Source organism: Macrobrachium nipponense, chromosome 25 (assembly GCF_015104395.2).
Source record: "Macrobrachium nipponense isolate FS-2020 chromosome 25, ASM1510439v2, whole genome shotgun sequence".
Lineage (NCBI taxonomy): Eukaryota > Metazoa > Arthropoda > Malacostraca > Decapoda > Palaemonidae > Macrobrachium > Macrobrachium nipponense.
In genome coordinates this window covers 41,706,885-41,717,410 of record NC_087214.1, presented here as the reverse complement: position 1 = coordinate 41,717,410, position 10,526 = coordinate 41,706,885, and the positions used below count along the sequence as shown (strand labels likewise).

Below are 10,526 nucleotides of genomic sequence, written 5' to 3'. Positions count from 1 at the left end.
GAGATCAGCGGATCGTTCTCGTCCCTTGAAGAGGATCTGGGAAGAATCGGGCATAAACTCGAGTCCGGAACGTTTTTCGGAGGACTCCCCGACAGAGAATAAGAAAGCAAAGGTTTTGGCTTCTCCCGATAAGTTGTGGGGAATGGAGAAAGAAGGCTCCTTCCTCTCGTTTAGACCAGAGAGAAGAAACGACGAAGATATTAAAGGATATGCAAGAGTCTATTGCTTCTCTAGTCGGGGTTCTTTCGAGAGATCCTCCAAGAAGAAAGGATGTTAATCTTCCTGTGAAGAAGTAAAAAAACCCTTACTATCAACCTCCCAGAAAAGAAGATTCTTCTTCGGATGAAGGGTCTATTTTTTCACAGACCCGCGACGTTCGGGGCGCGAGGCGCCAGCCCAGGCCAGGGTGAAGCGACCAAGCACCGGAGCGCGAAGCGCCAGCCAGGCGCGGACCGCCAGTCAGCCGCAAAGAACTAACACGTAAGCGCGAGGCTCCAATCAAGGCGCTACGTGGCCGCAGCCTATCCGTATCGCGGAGACGAACTAGCGCGAGAAGTCTGGCCAGGCGCGAGGAGCCAGCCGCGCGTGAGAATTCCTACAAGCAGGAAGAGACAATCAGGCGCGAGGCGCCATCCAGGAGCGCCAGCCAGACGAGAAGCGCCAGCCAGGCGCGATGCGTCAGACTGCCGAGAAGCGCCTACCAGGCGAGAAGCGCTAGCCAGGCGCGAGTCGCCAGCGCCGCGAAGAGACATACAGGCGCGAAGCGCCAGCCAGACGCGACGCGATAGACGGCCGCGAAGCGCCAACCAGGCGTGAAGCGCGAGGCGCCAACCGCGCGAGAAGATTCAACCAAGCGCGAAGCGCCAGTCAGGCGCAAGGCGCCAGCTGATCATGAAGAGCGGAAAGAGCGAGAAGTTTTAAGGGGTAATAGAAGATCTTTTCATGTAATGTCTTCGGATAGCGAGTCTCCTACAAGTAGAAACCCTAATGCAAGGAAGCAACCTGGTACATCGAAGGTTACGGTTTCAACCTCCATGTCTCAGGATGTTTTGGTGGAGAAGAAAGGGAGAACTTCTAGATCTGTCAGTCTCTCTCCTTCTAGGAGTATTTCTCCTATAGAGAATATGTCTACGGACAAAGAATCTAATAAAAGAGCTCGCTCTCCATCTAGGATGGAGTTGGATGAGGTGTCGGAGGAAGAAACCCCGAACAATGAGGGGGTATCTAACTACAAAGTGTTAGCCTCTCTCCTCCTACAAGAATTTGGAGACTCTCTAAGCCCTGCAGCTCCTCCTTCCCCGAGATCTCTGTTCTCCAGTACGAAGGTTCCTAAATCGTCTTCGTATTTAAAAATGAAACCAGCCATATCAATGAAGAAGGCTATTCAATCTTTAAATAATTGGATGAAGGTGAAGAAGGAAGCTCAGAAGACAGTTTTTTGCACTCCTCCATGTAAGCTCGGAGGTAGGAGGGGAATATGGTACAGGACAGAGGAAGCGATGGGGCTTATGCTTCCATCTTCCGCGGAGGCGGATTTTTCAAGCTTGGTTGAAGCATCGAGAAGACATGCTTTGAATACAGCTAAAGCATATTGGAGCATGTCAGAATTGGATCAACACCTCAAGGGACTTTTCCATGTACTAGAAGTTTTTAACTTCTTGGATTGGTCCCTTGGAGTGCTGGCCAAGAAGGCAAATGAACCAGATGTTTTAGAACCTGAAGTTTTACATTGCATTTTATCCTGTATGGATAAGGCGGTTCAGGATGGATCGGGGGAATTGTCATCTCTATTTGGAGCAGGAGTAGTGAAGAAGAGATCATTATTTGGTTCATTTCTAACCAAAGCGGTTTCTCCTTCACAAAGGTCAGCCCTGTTATACGCTCCTCTCTCGGATCACCTTTTCCCTTCGCACTTGGTGAAGGAGATTTCAAAGTCTCTTGCTGAAAAGGCAACCCAAGACTTATTAGTACAATCCTCCAAGAAATCAAGACCAACAGTAACAGTAGCGAAGAAGACTACTCGTACTCCGGTAGTGCCCTTTCGGAGAGGTTCCACCTCTCGTCCTCCAACGAAAAGGAAGACAGCAGAAAAGCGAGGAAGGTCCTCCTTTAGATCTTTCAAGAAATCAAAGTAGCAGCGAGGTCCTCCAAACATCTGTAGGGGCCAGGCTCCTAAACTTCGTAGGGGCATGGAAGATAAGGAAAGCCGATCCTTGGACGCTAGCAGTCTTGGGGAAAGGTTACATTATACCTTTTCAGGACAGACCACCTTTGTCGAATTCCCCAAAGGAACTGTCGGCGAAGTACAAGGACCCTGTTCTGAGGGAGACACTTCTTCAGATGGTGATAGGAATGAAGGACAAAGAGGCAATAGAAGAGGTTCAGGATCCTTCCTCTCCGGGGTTTTACAACCGCCTGTTTTTAGTTCCAAAGGCATCCGGGGGATGGAGACCAGTCTTGGACGTGAGCATTCTGAACAAATATGTGGAAAAGAAAAAGTTCTCGATGGAGACTTCTGCCTCGGTACTTTCAGCCCTGCGAAGAGGAGACTGGATGGTCTCTCTAGACCTGCAGGATGCATATTTCCACGTTCCTATTCACCCGTCATCAAAGAAGTATCTCAGGTTTGTGATTCACGGGAAAGTCTACCAGTTCAGGGCCTTGTGCTTCGGCCTCTCCACGGCTCCACAGGTATTTACGTACCTGATGCGGAACGTAGCCAGATGGCTACACCTGGAAGGCATAAGCGTCTCTCTGTACCTAGACGATTGCTGATAAGAGCAAAATCCCAGGAACAATGTTTGGAGGATCTGAAGAAAACATTAGAATTGACAAAGGAATTAGGACTTCTCGTGAATCTCGAGAAATCGCAGATGAACCCCAGTCAGGACATAGTCTATTGGGGATTCAGATGAATTCTCGGGATTTTCGGGTTTTTCCGTCCCAAGAAAGGATTCTTCGGGGGAGGGGGTTCAGAAAGTTACATCCTTCCTAAAAGAAAGACAGGAGTTCAGCCAGGGAGTGGCTGAGCCTTCTAGGGACTCTTTCTTCCCTGGAACAATTTGTATCCCTAGGAAGACTTCATCTAAGGCCTCTACAATTCTTCCTAAAGAGATCTTGGACTTGGAAGAAGGGCCATCTGTCGGACACTTTTCCGGTAACATTGGAGGTGAAGAAACACCTAAAGTGGTGGCTGCTCCCACTCAAAGAGAACAAGGGAGTGTCCCTAGAGGTTCGGAACCCAAACCAAATCTTGTTCTCAGACGCTTCAGAAACGGGATGGGGAGCGACTCTAGGGACAAGAGAAGTCTCTGGCAAATGGAAGAAAGAACAAAGAGATTGGCATACAAATGCCAAAGAACTATATGCAGTGTTTCTGGCATTAAAATTCTTCGAGTCAGAAGTAAGAAATCAAGTGATTCAAGTCAACGCAGACAACACCACGGCGTTGGCTTATATAAAAAACAGGGGGGGGACGCACTCGTTTTCCCTATTCGAGATAACGAAGGATCTGTTGTCATGGACGGAGGAGAGGAATATTACCCTCCTGACCAGATTGTGAAAGGGGAAAGAAATATCAGAGCAGACAGGCTCAGCAGGACGAAACAAGTTCTCCCCACGGAGTGGACTCTGCACGAGCAAGTCTGCCAAAGTCTGTGGAACCTGTGGGGAAGGCCGCAGATAGATTTGTTTGCGACGTTCCTGTCAAAGAGGATAGACAACTTCTGCTCCTTAGTAGAAGACCCGAGAGCAATAGCGGTGGATGCCATGCTACTGGAGTGGTCGGGACTCGACGCTTACGCTTTCCCTCCATTCAAGTTGCTAGGAGTAGTGATGAAGAAGTTCGTAGCATCAACAGGGACGAGATTAACTCTCATCGCCCCGTTTTGGCCATCCCAAGATTGGTTCACAGAGGTACAGGAATGGACAGTAGACTACCCAAGATCTCTTCCAAACAGGATAGATCTTCTCAGACAACCCCACTTCAAGAGGTTCCACCAAAACCTCCCCGCTCTCGCTCTGACTGCCTTTCGACTATCGAAAGATTGGTCAGAGCGAGAGGCTTTTCAAGCAAGGCTTCGAAAGCAATTGCTAGAGCCCGGAGATCGTCAACTATCCGGGTCTATCAATCGAAGTGGGATGTGTTTAGAAGATGGTGTAGGAAGAATAAGCTGTCCTCCTCCGATACCTCTGTGACCAATATAGCAGATTTTCTGTTATTCCTGAGAGAGGAATCCAATCTGTCCGTAGCTACAATAAAGGGATACCGAAGTATGCTCTCAGCGGTATTTAGAAATAGAGGCTTAAACTTGGCAGAGGATAGAGATTTGCACGATCTCATAAGATCGTTCGAGACGTCAAAATCTATATCCTCTACTCCGCCAAGTTGGAATCTGGATGTTGTGCTCAAATTCCTGACATCGGAAAAATTTGAACCTCCCGACCGTGCATCGTTCAGGGATTGGACGAGAAAGTGTGTTTTTCTCATAGCCTTAGCGACGGCTAAGAGAATAAGTTAAATCCATGCCCTAGATTCTCGGGTGGGTTTTAAGAAAGACACAGCCATCTGTTCTTTTCAAACTGTTTTTGGCAAAAAATGAGAACCCTTCGAAACCATGGCCAAGGAGTTTTGAGGTGAAAAGTCTTTCAAACTTAATGGGAGACGAAATTGAAAGAACTTTATGCCCGGTTAGAGCTCTTAGGTTCTATCTTAAAAAGAAAGAAGAGTTGAAGGCATGTAAACAAAGTCTATGGTGCGCAGTTCGGGACACGAAAAGACCAATGTCCAAGAATGCGCTAGCGTATTTTATTAGAAGTGTGATTATGGAAGCTCATAGCGATTGTGCAGAGGATTCCTTTAAATTATTACGAGTTAAAGCTCATGAGGTAAGAGCAGTGGCAACATCATTATCATTCAAAAGAATATGTCCATGAAGGACATATTAATGCGACCTATTGGAGATGCAACTCGGTATTTGCATCCCACTATCTTAGAGATGTTAAAATTACCTACGACAAGTGCTTCTCTGTAGGTCCTTTTGTGTCTGCGGATACAGTGCTGGGACTGAGGACGCATACCGATCCTTAAACTTTTATGAAAAGTCTAATACTTCCATACCATACTGGTGGGATGGGCTCTAACTTTCTTACCTGACGGCTAGTTGTTGCACAGGCGGCCATGGCCTTGTTTAGGTAAGGAACTTTGAGTTTGTCTTACAGGATAGGCTTGGATAAAAACGGTGTCTTTGATTACGGAGATCTCCACTATTTGAGGCAGTTTTTGTGTTATTATTGGTAAAAGTGCTTGGTGTCGCACAGGCGGCCATAGCCCTTGCTAGTGAGTAACTAGAAATGTGCCTTTTAAACGGAGTAGGATTAAAGGCATTGTCTAAATTCGTACATGGACCTCTCCTTTTAAGACAGTATCAGGATTTTCTGCTGACAAGAGTGCTTGGGCTAGCACAGGCGCTTTTGGTGCTTTTGACAGTATGAGAATGTGCATAGGTCTTACAAGAGAGGTAGTACAAATTGAAATTATATTTGTTTATTTTTTATTTTTATTTATTTTTCATAAAGAATTAGGTGTAAAATATTGTGATTGAGTTTTATTGGTTGTTTGCAAGGAGTCCGGGGATGGCTTCTTGCAATCTTAGATACAACATTTGGTTAGGTTAAGGTGATCAGGATCGGGATTGTGCTCCTTAGAAAAAAGGTTCTTGTCATATAAGTGGATTGAAACCCTTTGACATAGCCCTTATAGGATCGGCCAAGTAAGTGGATAAGACCCCTTTGGCAGACCTACAAGAACTCTTAGCAATAGATCAATATCTCGCTGAGGCTCTTGAGACTAAGCAGACTCCTGGGCATTAACCATGAAGTCTTCAGTCTAAACAGGTAGGAACCAAGGTTTTATGTTATTAATACCTACAACGATTGTTGTGTTTTCCTGTTAAATCAGTTATTAGCTGTCTTTACCCTCCTCCAATGGTGTGAATCAGCTATGTATATATGACAGGTAAGTTGAATGTATAAAAATGATATTGTTATGATACAATAAAGTTTTATACATACTTACCTGGCAGATATATACATAGCTATTGACTCCGTCGCGCCGACAGAATTTCGAATTTCGCGCACACGCTACAGGTAGGTCAGGTGATCCACCGCGCCGCCGCTGGGTGGCGGGAATAGGAACCCATTCCCGTTTTCCATCAGATTTTTTCTACACCATCTGTCTCCTGAGGGGAGGTTGGGTGGGTAGTTTAATTGTATATATCTGCCAGGTAAGTATGTATAAAACTTTATTGTATCATAACAATATCATTGTCAGCAGCATCCCTTCGGCCCTTAGCTGCAACCCCTTTCATTCCTATTGTACCTCTGTTAATATTATCTTTCTTCCATCTTACTTACCACCCTCTCCTAACAATGGATTCATAGTGCAATTTCAAGGTTTTCCCCCTGTTACACCTCAAACCTTATATCAATATGTGTTTCAGCGCTGAATGACCTCATAGGTACCAGTGCATGTCCATTGGCCTAATTCGAAATATTCTATCGAAAGTTTCTTTTGAGTTGAGATTCTGATTATGTTTTTATTTTGATACATTAACAAACTTTTCGAGCAGGCAGACACATCTTGACTTATTGATATTATCTCGACAGATTGCCGATGGACTTGCCACGCCATTTGTTGGACACGAGGCAGATCGCACGGATGACTTGGCCGTCTGTACTCGTTACGGCCGTAAAAAGACATGGCACTTGTTAGGTAAGTTTTCCTTGTTTCAGGTATTAGAATAAAATAAATTTCTATTCAAATCCTTGTATTGTAAACAAAAATGTTCTTTAACTGGCACCATTAAGAAACACTGCAGTCAGAGGGTCTAGCTATCAAAACTTAGATACAGAAGTTTGTATGGCACTATGAACTCTGTTCCAGAGGTCCTTTCCTCACACCATTGGACTGTTGAACAGTCTCCCTGAGGATGTTGTGCAATCGGAACTTCTTCACAAGTTCAAGTAAAGATGTAAAGCATTACTACCCTAATCCTGAGTTCCTTGTATTTTAATACATTTTGTCTATTTATTAATTTATTAATGAATTTTTTCTTTTTAATAAGTGAGATCTCTTCTTCTGTTTTTCATTTTACCTTCTCTTACTTCCTAATGAGCACATTCTCTGGAAGCTTGAACTTCAAGTCATTGGCCACTGTGGGCTTGCTCCATATGAATAGGGTTCGTCTTCAGAATTATAACAATAATAACAATAATATGTGTGTACTTTTATATTTCAGGTTCCATTCTCTCGTCAAGCTCATTCTGTGATCTCTTAATCTCATCTCAGATTGGAAATATGCTTTATCTGGATGCATCTTGTGAGAAAAGCCATCAGTTAGGGTTTAATTTGGGTATTTTCCCAGGTCTTTTTGTTTGGGTTTTAAAGGGGATAGCCAGATTTGGGATGAAAATCTTTTGTTATTCGAATATAGCTTCAGTATATGTACCAGGAATACAGAATTATTATCATTATTATTATTCAGAAGATGAACCCTATTCTTATGGGACATGCCTACAAAGGTCATTGACTTGAAATTCAAGCTTCCAAAGATTATGGCATTCATTTGATAGAAATTACAGAAGGTAATAGGAAATACTGTACTGAAGAGAAATACTACAGAAGCACAAAGTGAATTGTTTTAGGATAGTAATGCATTGCATCTTCACTTAAACTTTAGAGGTTCAAATTGCACAATATCCTATGGGGTATGATATACATTCATCCCTCCGTCATCTGCAGTTCTATGTGTATTAGTAATGAACACCCTTGGTTTTGTTTTTTGTGGAAGTGTCTTTAGTATTAGACTTATTGCAAAGTCTCCTTTCCTAGGATAGCAGCTAAGCTGAACAGTACTGTTAGATCTTCAAAAATGAATGAAGAACAGGGAGGGCCTTGCAGTGTTGGACTAGGGTCCTCCATCATTAGCCTGAGAAGAAATTTCTGACTAGTATTCGTGTTCCTATTGTTCCATAGCCCCAAGATCATCATATTGTCATGTGTTGAAAGATTACCTTTTATGTTTTGTGTTCTCAAAAAAGGTGGCAGAGAAATTTGGAGAGGTGAACGAAACTGTTTCTACATCAGGATTTCATTGTAGAGGGTTTAGTGCAATGAACTGGATATGTACTTAAGACATGATACATTTTTAGGTACTATATCTCTTATATTGAGTGTTAAGTGTAGAGTACAAATTAGGTTAGGAATTATTTGGAATTACTGTTGGCTATAAGATATCTGCAAAATACTAGATTGCAGATTAGAATATGGGCTCTTTGTTACTTATGGGATTTTGTTACTTATTAGAGAGGCCAAACCCCAAAGTGTATGTTAAATTAAGTTGAGGTGCTACTGTAACCATAAATGTTGAAATGTTGACATGTTCTTATCCAAATTATGAAGTCTAGGTCAGGTTTGTCCGTACTGGGACCATTTATGATAATACGTACATATAAGAGGGTTCAGTGCAATTTATTTGATTTGTATAGGTACAGTACTACTATTCTTAAAAGTTGCTATAGTTTAATCCAAATTATGGAACCTAGAATAGGGGTTGTTCTTACCTGGAACTTGTGTGTGTGTGTGTGTACAGTACGTATTGCAATGTTCATTCAAAATAATCCATTCGTTAATTAATTTATTATTTTTTTTAATTTAGCCAAATGCAAATCAGTTATGGTGATATGTCCACCATATTATAAACACTTCCACTTATTCAAGCATCCAAATTGCTAATGTGTTTTTCTTGATTTTTTTGCATCTTTTAGTTGGATAAGAAAGGGACCTGAAGAATTTTATGTTATTGGAAGGTACGTTCATGAAAATAATGATTAAGCTGCTAAAATTTAGTCTTATCCAAAAGTATCTTTGCTTTTTGTCTGCAGATTAATATTGACTATTATTGTACTGTAGTTCAACCAGACTACTTAATGTTTTCCAAGAGTAATGTAAGTTTGCCTGTATTAAACCAGTGTACAGTTGTTAAGTATGTAAAATTCATTGTCCCCTGTATGCTGTAATGTAGTTATGCTTGTATAGACTAGATTTGATTGCAGTGGAGTTCAAGCTCTTTGACAAGAGCATTTTAGTTTTCATATTCAAGCTATAAGTTTTTTGATAGGATTAACATAACATAGCTGTACTGGCAGTTAAATTTACCATTAAGGAAGTATGGTAACTGATTCAGGCTTTGGCTTATCGTATATCATACCGTCCACTTGCATACAGTAGTAATGGTTCCAATTATTTTTCCATATACGCATACTGTACTACCATTCATTTTATCTTTTTCCATTTTGCTGGCCACCCTTTCCAAATACTAAAGTGTTTCATAGTGCAACTGCGAGGTTTTCCTCCTGTTACACCTTTCAAACTTTTCTACTCTCAACTTCCCTTTCAGTACTGAATCACCTCATGGGTCTCACAGTGCTTGGCCTTTGGTGTAAAAATTCTGTATTCTATTCTATATGCAATTATCATATGTAAAAGATACTAAGTTGAAGGAATTTATCCTTTTCAGGCAAGTACGTATTACTTTAGTTTTAATGGCTGAGTTTATGGGTATCATACGAACAAGCTGCCGAATTAAAGGAACCTATTATCATTTTCAGGCACAATATGCGTTCTAAGTGCTTTCCCCTTCATCTTCCTTGGTTGCCTTGGCTGCGAGTACGCCAGCGACTGGGCCCAAGTGATATACTACTCCCCCTTCGTCATCATCTTCCAGTTTGGCTGGGCGTCATCGCAAATCAGCCATCTGTCACTCATTCCTTCCCTCACTCAGGATCCGCACGACCGCACGGAGCTGAACGCTCTCAGGTCAGTTGGTTTGGATGTGCAGAGACACTTCAAGTACTACAGTAGCACCTCAGTTTAACAGACGCTTTGTATGGGGGCAGGAATTTCTGCCTTTCTGTTAAGTAATAACAGTGTCTTTTTAAGTAACAAAGGCCTTATATTGATTGTGGCTCGCTGTTGAACATATCAATTCCAGCAATCCTTTATTCATCACACCATTAGACGGTTGGTCAGTCTCCCTGAAGATGATGTGCAATTGGAACTCCAAAAGTTCAAGCAAAGATACGCATTACTACACTAAAATATATGTCTATATTTTGTAATTTACTTAACATTTTTATCCATTTACTTATTAATTTTTTCATTATTTTTTCTTTTTAATATTACCTTCCATTACTTTTTTTATATGAACACCTTAATATTCTTTGTATGCTTGAATTTCAAATCAGTTAGTGGGATGGTTCCATATGAGTAGGGTTCATCGTAGGAATATATTGATGATGATGATGATAATAATCAAGAAGAAAGTATCACTCACTGATGGTGCAATACCATGGGACACCAGAGTAGATGAGAAAGAAAGAGAAAAAGTTGTTTGGTATCAAGATCTGAAAATAGAAATAAGAAGGATATGGGATATGCCGGTGGAAATTGTAGCGATAATCATCGG

General features: G+C 42.1%; 1 pseudogene; it reads left to right on the top strand.

Moving 5' to 3' along the window:
- Positions 1 to 947: 947 nt before the first annotated feature.
- LOC135199059 (major facilitator superfamily domain-containing protein 12-like) overlaps positions 948 to 10,526 on the top strand; it is a 55,985-nt pseudogene continuing 46,406 nt past the window's right edge.